Here is a 15,542-nt window from a genome sequence, read left to right as displayed (position 1 = left end):
CCTATCCACAGCCTCAAACAGTCAGACTCCAAACTCAACCATGGCCAAGACCAAAGAGCTATCAAAGGACACCAGGAAGAAAATTGTAGACCTGCACCAAGCTGGGAAGAGTGAATCTACAATAGTCAAGCAGGTTGGTGTGAATAATTCAATTGTGGGAGCAATTGTAAGAAAATGGAAGACATACAAGACCACTGATAATCTCCCTCAATCTGGGGCTCCATGCAAGATGCCATCCTGTGTGGTCAAAATGATCATGAGAACGGTGAACAAAATCCCAGAACTACACGGAGGGACCTGATGAATAACCTGCAGAGAGCTGGGACCAAAGTAACAAAAGCTACACACTACGTAGAGAGGGACTCAAATCCTGCAGTTCCAGGCGTGTCCCCCTGCTTAAGCCAGTACGTGTCCAGGCCCGTCTTAAATTTGCCAGAGAGTAAATGAATGATCCAGAAGAGGATTGGGAGAATATCATGTTTAAGATTATGATATGTCCATTTGCTTGGGTGAGCAGGGAGAGTTCCCATGGGATAAAAAAGCTTTTCAACCTACCATCCCTAGTTCTCAAGACCAGGCACGTAAGTGGCTCTACTTTATTCTACTCCTCTGTTCTACTCTTCTTTTTTATTAGATATTTAGATATACCTTCGTATACACTAGTAGAGTTCAACCTTAGTAATGGAATATATTCTAGAAGACATACCTTACTGAATTTTCATGTGGTCAGATGAAACCAAAATAGAACTTTTTAGTAAAAACTCAACTAGTCATGTTTGGAGGGAAGAAGAATGCTGAGTTGCATTCCAAGAACACCATACCTACTGTGAAGCATGGGGGTGGAAACATCATGCTTTTGGGCTGTTTTTCTGCAAAGGGGACAGGACGACTGATCCATGTTAAGGGAAGAATGAACGTGGCCAAAGTATTGTGAGATTTTAAGCCAAAACCTCCTTCCATCAGTGAGAGCATTGAAGATGCAACATAGCTGGGCCTTCCAGCATAACAATGATCCCAAATACACTGTTCAGACAACAAAGGTGTGGCTCCGTAAAAAGTACTTCAAGGTGCTGGAGTGGCCAAGCCAGTCTCCAGACCTCAACCCCATAGAAAATTTGTGGAGGGAGCGGAAAGTCCATGTTGCCCAGCGACAGCCCCAAATCATCATTGCTCTAGAGGAGATCTGCAAGGAGGAATGGGCCAAAATACCAGCTACAGTGTGTGCAAACCTGGTGAAGACTTACAGGAAATGTTTGACCTCTGTCATTGCCAACAAACATTGTTACAAAGTACTGAGTTGAATTTTTGTTATTCACTAAATACTTAGTTTCCACCATAATTTACAAATAAATTCTTTAAAAATCCTACAATGTGATTTTCTGGATTTTTTCTCATTTTGTCTCTCATAATTGAAGTGTAGCTATGTTGAAAATTACAGACCTCTCTCATCTTTCTAAGTAGGAGAACTTGTACAATCAGGGGCTGACTAAATACCGGTCCGGTGTGCTTCAAACACTCGTGAGCTGCAGAGTTCAGTGGCTGCAGCTTAGCATGGTGGACAAAGAGCTAATTCAGCCAGCACCGTCTTTGCTGAAGGCAAATGTTTGGGCGCTTTTTGGATTTTATTATTTTCTGCGTAAGAAGGAGCTTGACATGACTTATGCAGTGTGCAAAATCTGCAAAATGAAAGTCAAGTACTTCGGAAACACATCAAATCGGCAAGCCCACATGCTACGCCATCACCTGGAGCTAAAAGAGTGGAGCAGCAGTCTTTGCCGAGTACTGATGAACGCTTCGCTAAACTGCCAGCCAACTCTGAACGAGCAAAGCAGATAAGTAAATTTACATCTAAAATCACTTGATTAACCTTGTAAAGCTGCATTTTCTTAAACATAAACATTTTTTAAGTAATGTAACTATTTCTCAGAGCTCTTTGAATCGAAAATTGATTCTGAATCGAATCATCACCCCAAGAATCGGAATCGAATTGAATCATGAGTTGTTGTACAATTCACATCCCTAATGGCAGCTGTTTGTGACTGGTTAAACAACATTACTAATGTTGAAAATGCATCTTTAAAATGACATTTTAACAAGAGCTTACTGCTTTATGTGATATATTTATATGTACAGGTAAGACAGCAGCACACAGCAGCAGAAACATTTTTGACAATTTTATTTAGCCTAAAAGATAACATTAGCCTAGCTCTGGAGTGATAGGCTAAATACTTGTCTCCAAGGTCATCTAATGAATGCACTTTTTCTAGAAGTAGGGATTTTTTTTTATGTCTCGTCATTCTGAGCTTACAAGGGGGTTCTCTATGCAGCAAAATGGTATGTATCAACAATTTGAGTTCAGATTTGACAGTGCTGATTGGTTGAATTCTGTTACTATGTGTGTATAGGAGTCTGTGATTGGATGAAATTTGTTATGCTTGAAGCCATATTGGTGTTGTCCTCAAAGATGACAGGAAAAAGAAAGCTGCTGCTATGTGTGTATTTTTGTACATGCAACTGAGTACATTTGAGGCACACAAACACAAAAATAAGAGTTTTGTTTGCTTGTTTTGCTTGTTTTTTAATGAGTTAAAACACTGCCCTATAACCTTCTCATCTCTAGAGCCTGGGTACCATTTTTAGTCACATTTTGTTTCTTCTAAATTAATTAACATAAAAAAAATTCTATCATATTTTCAAGATGTATTTTTATTTTATTTATTTTGCTTTTTCAAATATTTAATTCACTCATAAGTTGTTATGTCAGTCCCATTGTATCTGAATTAAACAAGTCAGTCAAACTTCACAGTTAATGGCTTCAAATAAGACTTCTGTGGAGAAATGAAAACTCATTTTGCTGGTACACACGATTTCCTGAAAAAAGAGAAGAACAGGCAAAATGAAAGGAAGGACCATTTAGGAAGGAAACAACAAAAAGAAAAATGGATCTAAGAAGACCATAAAAGAAAAGATAAATGTGATGAACAAACGATGGTGTAGCTATGAGAAAAAGGAGCATTAAAGCGAGTGAATATAGCAGCAAACGTGCTTTACAACAGAAGGGCCTTCATGGTCTTCCAGTGATAAGAACTGCCTTGAAGAGCCATAGGAGAGAGATGAGGAGGCAAATGAGTGGAACATCTTGAGAAGGGTGCTGATAAATGAATAAATAAGGAGTTGAGATTGGAGAGGGCTTCTGAAGGATGTCATATCTTAATTGAAAATGACAGCTTCAATTAAAAATGTAATCATTCTGTTCCTTTTCTAATTAAAAGCGAAACGACTGATAGTTTTGACTCATTAACTTCAAAGAGTGATGCAGCCTGACAGGAGAGGGAATGTATCACTGAACGCAAAGGGAATGAACAGTGGCAAATGATAGAGAGAGAGACGAAACTCAGTTGTTAATGGTTTCCAGACTAACACAGCCAAACCTGATATTTCCTTTTTCTTCTTGACAAGCTAAGAAAGCAGGATGACTGATCAGGTGTCCATCACTGATGTCACACATTTTTACCTCTGCCAACGAAGTTGGGCAGCGGTTATTTCTTCACTTGTAATGTGATCATCTTGTTGTGTGGGCCGCCAGAAGAGGAGGTACTGCTGGCCCACCACCAGAGGGCGCCCTGCCTGAAGTGCGGGCTTCAGGCACGAGAGGGCGCTGCCGCTACGGACACAGCCGGGGGTCACTCATTATCTCATGACAGCTGTCATCCATCTACACTTCATCATTCCACTCCATAAAAACCGGACGTCATCTCCACCTCGTTGCCAAGATATCATCTACCTGTGAAGGTAATATTCTCAGCCTTAACTGTGTGTTAGTCTGAACTCTTTTTGCAGCCGCATTCCTGTGGTGTTCCCTATCTGAGAGATTGGCGTTTGGTGTGATCAGCGACGGCTTCGCTTCACACCCCAACCAGATAAGTGGTTAGACAGGAGCTGCACGAGTGTGTGTAGAGGTGGAGGTGGAATTCCCACCATTGTTGTTACTGGGTGTGCACGCACCCACATATGACTGTTTTGCTCCTCGCCAGCAGTACCAGATCCGACACTCGGAGACGGTGGCCACCTGGGGACCCGGAACTTGGCGGCTCCAGTATTCTCCAGGTTCAGTGGCGGAGGAAATCGTGTGGTTCCGGTTCTTCTCAGGACAGACGTCTTCTATCCTCGAGCCTGCCACACGTCACCTTTGTGGATTGACTGTTTGCTCAAATTCTGTAATCCTCTGTGTTTTGTTGTGCTCTTTCACAACAGTAAAGTGTTCATATTCGACTCTTTCATTGTCCGATCATTTGCGCCCCCTGTTGTGGGTCCGTGTCACTACACTTTCCCAACACATCTGTTGTCTTCTGCAATGTTTGTGTATATTTATTGACACAGAATGACAGCCTTTTGTAAATTATCTATTATGTTTAATCTATCAACTTTATAGTAGGTGAACTAGGACTACAACCTTTGCATGCTACCCCTACCCCAAGAACTCAACCAATGCAACTTTTTGTGCTTAGATGACCACAAAAGACAATCACAATGTTCCCTAAAATAAAAACTGGCTTCAAACCAAATGCCCAAGTTGACATGCGAAAGAGGTCACCTGTTATTTCCAATGAAACTCATTCAAGGCATATAAAGGACTTGATTAAAAAAATAATAATCCATGAAAAGACATTTTTAGGTCACAGTAAATACATTTCTGCCTAGATAATATCATTCATGTTGTAAATACACTTTTCGTTAGAGGGCCCAGGACACTGTGCGTAAAATTCTGCCTCAAGAGGGGATAGGCCACAAACACAGCCAGCGATCGTTTGCAAGAATGCCCTTTTAAATAAAATGTCTGATTTATCAAATAAAATTAAATCACAAATAACTCACCCATTTGTGCTCTGTACAAATCCATTGTTTAATTCATTAAATGTGTTCCTTGTCAGCTGATGTCAGTTGATGTCTGGTGAGTCAGTCAGAAAGCTCAAATCTTTGAGTGGGCATCAGGCAGAGAACTTTCCAGATGGTTGTTTTGTTCTGTACTTGTTCATAGCTCAGCAGTGCACATCCAGTCTGTTAAGCTGCTTTCTCACTTCAGCAGCAGAAAAACCATGACAGCAGGATTCCATTTTAACCTTCACAAAGCTAGCCATTGTATCGTAACACACCTGTTTTCTTGCACACGTTTTGCAAAATAAGAACACATTTCAGTTCCACTACCAGCACGTGACCGAGGCCAGCAGGAGTCACTGTGCAATAGTAGTCAGTAAACCTCACTCCTCAACAGCTAATAGGACTCTTTGGGTACAGGACCAAAGCCTGGGTGTCAGTCTTCTGGTTAGAGCGTCCACCTCCCATGATCATGAGTCCACATCGTGAGTGGGAGTAGTCAACAACACAGAAGGAGAGAGCGCTAGCTGCTGCACATACTCACGACGCCACAGTTGTGATGAGGAAAGCTTGTTATTTATTGCTTATTACTATGTGTTGGGGTCACAAAATTATTTAATTGTGGGTGGGCATTTAATGAACTTTCTTCAGAAAAGGTTGAGGGCTGATCATTGGTCTTGGGCATGCCGACATGCAGATATGGTAAATGGGCATAAAAGCAATAGCTGCCAAATGACTGCTTTTATCAGAATGTCCCCAAAAGGCACAATATCAACAATCAAAGTTCAAGTTCAAATATGGCGCTGGCTCAGCTGGCCGCTTGCAGACGCAGCTCCCGTAGTGTTTGTTAAACTGTTTTTTTGTAATTGTTAATTTGTATGTGCTCGTAGAAATTACCTTAAACGGCGAGTAAAAGTTGGGAAAATGGCTGGACTATGTTTTGTCGCTCTTCTCCGCGTTCTTCTGTTACTTTTTTTACTCTTTGTAACGGAGAACCTTGCCAATAGGAGTAGCAGCATTGTTTACACACGTGAACAGCTGATTGCGTTGTGTGGGCCGGTGCTGCTGCCTGGAGACAGGCCTGTGGTCCCAGTGGAGCTACGGAGGAGACGTCGGGGTTGCAGGTCTGTTGTAAAACGGAGGGAGAAGAGGAGACGGCACAAACCAGCGGTACCGGCGATTATTATGGGAAATGTGAGGTCCTTGGGGAATAAGATGGACGAACTCACAGCGCTGGTGAAGACCCAGAGGGAATACCAGGAGTGCAGCATTTTTGCTTCACGGAAACCTGGCTGCACTCGCTGATTCCGGACTACAGCGTGGAGGTCCCTGGATACAGTTTGGTGCGGGGAGACAGGGACTTTTCCAAGAGTCGGAAGAAGAAGGTTGGCGGGATTGCACTTTATGTGAGCAAGAGGTGGTGCAATCCTGCTCATGTGAATGTGAAGGAACGTATCTGCACCCCGGACATTGAGCTACTGGCTGTGGGGATGCGTCCGTATTATCTACCGAGGGAGTTCACGTCTGCCATTATGATCGCTGTTTACATCCCCCCGTCAGCTGAGGCAGAGGCGGCCTGTGAGGTCATTAGCGCAGCCGCTGCTAAACTGCAGACTGAACACCCGGACGCATTCATGATCATTAAATCAAATCAATTCAAATCAATTTATTTATATAGCACCAAATCACAACAAACAGTTGCCCCAAGGCGCTTTATATTGTAAGGCAAAGCCATACAATATCCATCCATCCATTTTCTTCCGCTTTATCCGGAGTCGGGTCGCGGGGGCAGCAGCTCAAGCAATAATTGCAAAAAAGCAGCCATACAATAATTACGGAAAAACCCCAACGGTCAAAACGACCCCCTGTGAGCAAGCACTTGGTGACAGTGGGAAGGAAAAACTCCCTTTTAACAGGAAGAAACCTCCAGCAGAACCAGGCTCAGGGAGGGACAGTCTTCTGCTGGGACTGGTTGGGGCTGAGGGAAAGAACCAAGAAAAAGACATGCTGTGGAGGGGAGCAGAGATCAATCACTAATGATTAAATGCAGAGTGGTGCATACAGAGCAAAAAGAGAAAGAAACACTCAGTGCATCATGGGAACCCCCCAGCAGTCTACGTCTATAGCAGCATAACTAAGGGATGGTTCAGGGTCACCTGATCCAGCCCTAACTATAAGCTTTAGCAAAAAGGAAAGTTTTAAGCCTAATCTTAAAAGTAGAGAGGGTGTCTGTCTCCCTGATCCGAATTGGGAGCTGGTTCCAGAGGAGAGGAGCCTGAAAGCTGAAGGCTCTGCTCCCATTCTACTCTTACAAACCCTAGGAACTACAATTAAGCCTGCAGTCTGAGAGCGAAGCGCTCTATTGGGGTGATATGGTACTATGAGGTCCCTAAGATAAGATGGGACCTGATTATTCAAAACCTTATAAGTAAGAAGAAGAATTTTAAATTATATTCTAGAATTAACAGGAAGCCAATGAAAAGAGGCCAGTATGGGTGAGATATGCTCTCTCCTTCTAGTCCCTGTCAGTACTCTAGCTGCAGCATTTTGAATTAACTGAAGGCTTTTCAGGGAACTTTTAGGACAACCTGATAATAATGAATTACAGTAGTCCAGCCTCGAGGAAAAAATGCATGAATTAGTTTTTCAGCATCACTCTGAGACAAGACCTTTCTAATTTTAGAGATATTGCGCAAATGCAAAAAAGCAGTCCTACATATTTGTTTAATATGCGCATTGAATGACATATCCTGATCAAAAATGACTCCAAGATTTCTGACAGTATTACTAGAGGTCAGGGTAATGCCATCCAGAGTAAGGATCTGGTTAGACACCATGTTTCTAAGATTTGTGGGGCAGTACAATAACTTCAGTTTTTCTGAGTTTAAAAACAGGAAATTAGAGGTCATCCATGTCTTTATGTCTGTAAGACAATCCTGCAGTTTAGCTAATTGGTGTGTGTCCTCTGGCTTCATGGATAGATAAAGCTGGGTATCATCTGCGTAACAATGAAAATTTAAGCAATGCTGTCTAATAATACTGCCTAAGGGAAGCATGTATAAAGTGAATAAAATTGGTCCTAACACAGAACCTTGTGGAACTCCATAATTAACCTTAGTCTGTGAAGAAGATTCCCCATTTACATGAACAAATTGTAATCTATTAGATAAATATGATTCAAACCACCGCAGCGCAGTGCCTTTAATACCTATGGCATGCTCTAATCTCTGTAATAAAATTTTATGGTCAACAGTATCAAAAGCAGCACTGAGGTCTAACAGAACAAGCACAGAGATGAGTCCACTGTCTGAGGCCATAAGAAGATCATTTGTAACCTTCACTAATGCTGTTTCTGTACTATGATGAATTCTAAACCCTGACTGAAAATCTTCAAATAGACCATTCCTCTGCAGATGATCAGTTAGCATTACAGGTGACTTTAATCATGCCTCACTGGACAAAACGTTAAATAACTTCCACCAGTATGTTGATTGCCCCACTAGGGAAAACAAAACGTTGGACTTACTGTATGCTAATGTCATTGATGCATACAATGTCACAGCCCTTCCCCTCCTTGGCAGGTCAGACCACAACTTAGTCATGATGACTCCTAAGTATGTCCCCCTTGTGAGGAAGCAGCCCGCGTACACCAGGACGGTGAGGAGGTGGACACAGGGGGCGGCTGAGGCACTGCAGGACTGCTTTGGGTCAACGGACTGGGAGGTGCTCTGTGAGCCACATGGGGGATATCGACGATATGACTGACTGCATCACAGACTACATTAGATTCTGTGAGGACACTATCATGCCAGCCCGGACTGTGCACTGCTTATAGAACAACAAGCCCTGGATTACAAGTGACCTGAAGGCCCTTCTAAATAAAAAGAAGATGGCGTTCAGGTCGGGAGACAGAGAAGAGCAGAGGGGAGTGCAGCGTGAACTCAGAGAGACTCTGAGGTCATGCAAGGACAATTACAGGAGGAAGCTGGAGTTCAAACTCCAGTAGAACAGTGTGAGAGAGGTGTGGACAGGAATAAAGCACATCACGGGGATCAAGGGGAGAGACAGGCAGACTCCGGGGAGCCTGGATAGGGCAAACCAGTTCAACCTGTTTTTAATAGGTTTAGCTCAACTCCTACCACCCTCCTGACACTCCCATCCCCCCACACACCTACACTGTCTCAAACTGTTCAAACCGCTGATGTGATGAAGGTCTTGGAGAGACTGGTCCTAGCCCAGCTGATGCCACAGGTGATGTCATCTCTGGACCCTTTGCAATTTGCCTACCAGCCCCATTTAGAAGTCGAGGATGCCGTTATCTACCTGTTGCAGCGAGCCCACATGCACCTGGATGGTGGAGGAGACACAGTGAGAATCACATTCTTTGATTTCTCGAGTGCCTTCAATATCATTCAGCCTTTGCTATTGGGTGTGAAGCTGCGGGGGATGGGTGTCCATGACTCAGTGGTCTCCTGGGTCACTGATTACTTGACGGGCAGGCCACAGTTTGTCCGTCTGGGCAGTGTCCTGTCTGATGTGGTGGTCAGTGACATAGGAGCTCCTCAGGGAACTGTGCTTTCCCCTTTAGTCTTTACCTTTTACACCACTGATTTTCAGTACAACTCTGAGTCATGTCATCTACAGAAATTTTCTGATGACTCAGCTGTTGTTGGTGTGTGTGTGTGTGTGGGGGGGGGGGGGGGGGAGAGACAGGACATTGGTGGACAACTTTGTGGAGTGGTCTGAAAGAAATCACCTGAGGCTGAATGTGAGTAAGACCAGAGAGATGGTGATTGATTTCAGGAGGAAGAAGACGACTTTACAGCCACTTAGGATCGGGGGGAGGTGGTGGAGGAGGTGGAGGACTACAAATACTTGGGAGTGGTGATCGGCAACAGACTAGACTGGGCATCTAATACTGATGCTGTGTGCAAGAAGGGGATGAGTAGACTCTATTTCTGAGGAAGCTGAGATCCTTCAATGTGTGCAGCAAGATGTTGGAGATGTTCTACAATAGTGTTGTTGCCGTGCCATTTTCTTTGCTGCTGTGTTGGGGCAGCAGCATTAGAGCCAGGGATTCAGATAGACTGAACAAGATCATTAAGAGAGCTGGCTCTGCACTTGGTCAAGGGCTGGAGTCGCTGGAGATGGTGGTGGAGAGGAGGACACTGAGGAAGTTGTTGTCCATCATGGATAATGAACAGCACTCTCTCCACCGTACAGTGGTCGGACAGCGGAGCAGCTTCTCACATAGGCTGCTTCAGCTCTGCTGTCGGAGGGACAGATACAGGAAATCTTTCCTGCCATATGCTATCACATTGTATAAAAAGCTGATCCACCCTTTATCAGTATATTGAGACACCTCATGAAATCTGGTGTATACTGCTAATAAATATATCGGCTCTAATATACTGTTACTGTACATTATTACTGCACACTTTGCTGTACATATTTATTATTTTTCTTTATTTCGAATTTTAATTTTAGATATTTCATTTCTATTTTATTTCTTTTATTACTATTAATAGTGGGAACAAGGGTGCACTGTTTAAGTGTAAATGCTGCTACTGCAAAGAAATTTCCCAGCCTGGGATGAATAAAGTATTTCTATTCTATTCTATTCTATTCTAATCATGGAATTACTAATAATAGAAGATCAGAAATTTGGTAGCTATTTTAAATGCCATTTTGCATATCTGGTTTGAGGTCAGATTTTATTTTGGGGAGCATACTGATTGTGTTTTGTGTAGCTTTACCACTCGGCTACTACATTCCTGTTAAGCAAAATTGGAATTTTAGGTTGAGCTCAGTACACACGACTCAGACCAGCGGGTAATGTGTCAGAACAATCATATTACTGATAAGTTATGTTTGTAGCAATCACCAGCAATTACTTTGACTTTCCAAGTGTAATATATAATGCATTTGGGCTGTATTGTATAGCAGTTACCTGCACATCTTACTCTGTTTTTTTTTTCTCTTTGATTTTGTTTTTAGTCATTAATGCTATTATTGGATATAAATTAAACATATAGATTTTTACTTTAGTCCTATAAATTCTATATTGGCAGTAACAGGGGAATTCATCAGGAATGGTTTCATATATCTTAAACAAATTAACTTGACAAAATATTATTAGTGCCAAATTTGAGAAAGATTTTAATACACTACAATATGTCTTTTTAAGTTTCTTCATTTCAACCAAGTTTGGCCTGGTGACAGCTTTCATGTATGGGTGATTCTTTAACTACGGGCACTATTGGCCTTGTAAATGTAATTTCCACCACACCATTGCCTTACAATATAAAGCGCCTTGGGGCAACTGTTTGTTGTGATTTGGCGCTATATACATGTGCTCTGATGTCACTGTTTATCTCCATAGAAACTACCCAAACAATCTTTCATACAAACTGTTTAGGGACATTAAAGTGTTGTGGTGGAAATTACGGCAATAGTGTGGGACAACTACATTTTGTTTAAAAAAATCACAACAGTTGTATGACATTGAATACCCCAATTATGTTATGATTATTTTACTGATATTTTATTCAGAGATATTTTAAAACATTAGAAAAAACGTTTCTTTACCATTCATTTTTATCATTGAAGATCAAAAGTCTGGGTGTGGGACAAGCACAAAACGGCAATATTTGCATATAATGATGCTGAAAAAAGGTGAAAAAGTCATCATAGACTACTAGAACAAATTTCTTAACACACTTTCATTGTAAAGATAACTATAAAAGTGTGAAATTTCCCCTTTTTTCTGTTTTTCATACAATATGATCAAAGGACATAATAAGTGCCTGTAGTCTAAGAATCACCCGTATAATGTATTCTGTTTCACATACGTTCTGCTCGGTCATTAAATCCAACCGAGCAGTGAAGGCGGTGAGGATTTGCTGCAACTCACCTACCACGTCTCCTACTGGTGCCCGTGCACCCTGCTCTTCCATTGGTTGTTCAGCCGATGGTTGACGCCCCTTGGAATCCATGACTTTGTGTTGTGTGGGCCACCAGAAGAGAGGTACTGCTGGCCACCACCAGAGGGCGCCCTGCCTGGAGTGCGGGCTCCAGGCACCAGAGGGCGCAGCCGCCTCACAGGAGCAGCTAGGGTGACAGCTGTCACGCATCACCTGCAACAGCTGTTACCAATCAGCAGGGGTACATCAGCAGGACGACGTCTCCACTCTTTGCCGAGATATCGTTCTACCTGGAAGGTAATATTCTCAGCTGACTGCTTGACAGTAACCTTTTGTGACTTTTGTGAGTGATAACAGACCTTTTTTCCAACGAGAGGTGGAGGTAGCTTTCCTGCCGTGTGGATTACTGGGTGCAAACGCGCCCACCTTTAATTGTGTTTTTGTTCCTCGCCAGCAGTACCAGGTCCGACACGCGGAGGCAGTGGCCACCTGGGAGTTCGGGACTTGGCGGCTCCAGTATTCCCGGGGTCTGGTGGCAGAGGAAATCGTGTGGTTCCGGTTCTGCTTTGGACAGGTGTCTCCTATATTCGAGCCTGCCCACACGACACCATTGTGGATTGATTCTGATCTATTGTTGTAATCTGTTGTATTTGTTGTGCACATTCACAACAGTAAAGTGTTGTTATTTGACGTACTCCATTGTCCGTTCCTTTGCGCCCCCTTTTGTGGGTCCGTGTACCGACACTTTCCCAACAGGATATCTCGGCCAGCGTCATGGATCCCGAGGGGCGTCAACCGGCTGTTGAACGGCCAATGGAAGAACAGGGCGCACCGGCGTCCGCAGGAGGAATGATCGGTGAGTTGCAGCGGATCCTCACCGCTTTCACGGCTTGGTTGGATTTAATGACCGAGCAGAACGTCCTCCTTAACCGCAGGGTGGAGGCTCTCGCCGCGCAGGTGGAAGCGCGCCCTCAGGGCGCTGCTGCGGCTCTCCCTCCTGTCGATCCTGTGCATAACAGTGACGTTCCACAGGTCGTTCAACGACCCCTCCCACCTTCCCCGGAAGCATACATAAGCCCTCCAGAGCCGTACGGGGGTTGTGTGGAGACGTGCGCGGACTTTCTTATGCAGTGTTCGCTCGTCTTCGCACAATGTCCCATCATGTACGCGACTGATGCTAGTAAGATAGCTTATGTCATTAATCTGCTTCGCGGCAAGGCACGCGCTTGGGCTACAGCGCTCTGGGAGCAAAATTCACGGCTCCTTCTGATATGATGGGTTTGTGAGGGAGTTCAGAACAGTGTTCGATCACCCAAATAGAGGAGAGACCGCTTCAGCCGTGCTGCTATCAATGAGACAGGGGCGCCGGAGCGCAGCTGTTTATGCAGTCGACTTCCGCATCGCGGCTGAGAGGTCCGGCTGGAATAACACTGCCCTCCGCGCCGCCTTCGTAAACGGACTGTCGTTGGTCCTGAAGGAGCTCCTGGTGGCCAAGGACGAACCGCGGGATTTAGACGGGCTTATTGATCTCGTTATACGATTAGACAATCGGTTAGAGGAACGCCGTCGGGAGCGAGGCGAAGGACGTGAGCGGATACGCGCCGCCCCTCTCCCTTCCGGGTTCGAAAAGGGGCCGCCCTCCCCACGCTCCACAGCCGCAGCGCTTTGTGGGGCAACAGCTCCCCCTGGTGACGTTGTTAGGGAAACGCACAGGGCCAAAATGGGGAGGCTGATCCGTGGAGAGTGTTTTCTCTGCAGCTCAACAGAGCACCCCCAGAGAGACTGCCCCAAACGGCCAAAACGTCAACACTCACCCTTAGAGACTGGGCTAAGGGGGGGGCAAGACATTCAAGTGAGACACACACAAATTGCCACACGACTCCCAGTCACAATCCTGAGCGGGGATTTAACCCTTCAAGCCCGAGCACTGGTGGACACGGGTCAGAAGGGAATCTGCTAGACAGCAGATGGGCAAAGGAGGTAGGGCTCCCTCTGGTGGCGCTTCCTTCGCCATTGCAGGTGCGGGCACTAGATGGCACCCCCCTCCCTTTACTCACACACAAGACACAACCAGTAACTCTGGTGGTGTCTGGAAACCACCGGGAGGAGATTGAGTTTTTTGTAACTTCTTACCTCCCGCGTGATTTTGGGCATCCCATGGATGTTAAAGCACAATCCCGGATCGATTGGCCATCTGGGGTGGTGGTTCAGTGGAGCGAAACCTGCCATCGGGTGTGTTTAGGATCCTCGGTTCCTCCCGGTTCCCAGGCTAAGGAGGAGGTCAAAGTCCCTCCCAATCTGACGGCAGTGCCGGTTGAGTACCACGATCTTGCTGATGTCTTCAGCAAGGATCTGGCACTCACCCTTCCCCCGCACCGTCCGTACGATTGTGCCATTGATTTGGTTCCAGGCGCTGAGTTCCCGTCCAGCAGGCTGTACAACCTCTCACGACCTGAGCGCGAATCAATGGAGACCTACATCCGGGACTCATTAGCTGCCGGGCTGATCCGGAACTCCACCTCCCCGATGGAGGCAGTTTCTTTTTTGTGGGCAAGAAGATGGCGGACTTGTCCATGTATTGATTACAGGGGCTGAATGAGATTACGGTTCGCAACCGATACCCGTTGCCATTATTAGATTCCGTGTTCACCCCCTGCATGGAGCCAAAATCTTTACTAAGCTGGATCTTAGAAATGCGTATCACCTGGTTCGGATCCGGAAGGGAGACGAATGGAAGACGGCATTCAAACCCCATTAGGTCCTTTGAGTACCTGGTCTGCCGTTCGGCCTCACAAACGCCCCCGCGACGTTCCAAGCATTGGTTAATGATGTCTTCGGGATTTCCTGCACCGATTCGTCTTCGTATATCTGGACAATACTCATCTTTTCTCCGGATCCTGAGACTCATGTCCGGCATGTACGTCAGGTCCTGCAGCGGTTGTTGGAGAACCGGCTGTTTTGTGAAGGCAAAGTGAGTTTCACGCACATCTTTGTCCTTCCTGGGTTTATCATCTCCCCAACTCCGTCGCTCCTTATCCGGCCAGGTGCGGCGGTGAGAGACTGGCCCCAACCCCTAGCCGTAGGAAGCTGCAACAGTTTCCTCGGCTTGCAAATTTACAGGAGGTTCATTAAGGGCTACAGTCAGGTAGTTAGCCCCCTGACAGCCCTGACCTCACAAAAGTCCCCTTCACCTGTCGGATCGTTGCGATGCCGCGTTCAAGGAGTTGAAACGGCGCTTCTCGTCTGCACCCGTTCTGGTGCAGCCCGATCCTAGTCGCCAGTTAGTGGTTGAAGTGGATGCCTCGGACTCAGGGATAGGAGCCGTGCTTTCCCAGAGCGGGAGACCGATAAGGTCCTTCACCCGTGTGCCTATTTTTCCCGCAGGTTGACCCCGGCCGAACGGAACTATGACGTCGGCAATCGAGAACTCCTTGCGGTTAAAGAGCTCTTGAGAGTGGAGACATCTGTTGGAGGGAACGTCCGTGCCATTCACGGTTTTCACTGACCACCGGAACCTGGAGTATATCAGGACCGCCAAGCGGCTGAACCCCAGGCAAGCCTGCTGGTCCTGTTCTTCGGCCGTTTTGACTTCCGGATCACCTACCGTCCCGGGACCAAGAACCAGAGATCGGATGCCTTGTCCCGGGTACATGAAGATGAAGTCAAAGCGGAGTGTGGATCCCGGAACCCATCATCCCGGAGTCCACTATCGTGGCCACCCTCACCTGGGACGTAGAGAGAACC

The 15,542-nt window shown here is 45.5% G+C and overlaps 1 long non-coding RNA gene across 1 annotated transcript in view; it reads left to right on the top strand.

Moving 5' to 3' along the window:
• LOC117515062 overlaps nt 1–15,542 on the top strand; it is a 30,030-nt gene that overhangs the window by 8,394 nt on the left and 6,094 nt on the right. The window contains exons 2-3 of the long non-coding RNA XR_004562023.1: nt 10,414–10,421; nt 12,277–12,279. This is a non-coding gene — a long non-coding RNA (uncharacterized LOC117515062). The remainder of the gene's footprint in view (nt 1–10,413; nt 10,422–12,276; nt 12,280–15,542) is intronic.

This window comes from Thalassophryne amazonica, chromosome 8, assembly GCF_902500255.1.
Source record: "Thalassophryne amazonica chromosome 8, fThaAma1.1, whole genome shotgun sequence".
Classification (NCBI taxonomy): Eukaryota; Metazoa; Chordata; class Actinopteri; order Batrachoidiformes; family Batrachoididae; genus Thalassophryne; species Thalassophryne amazonica.
This window is presented reverse-complemented; position numbering and strand designations above follow the sequence as displayed.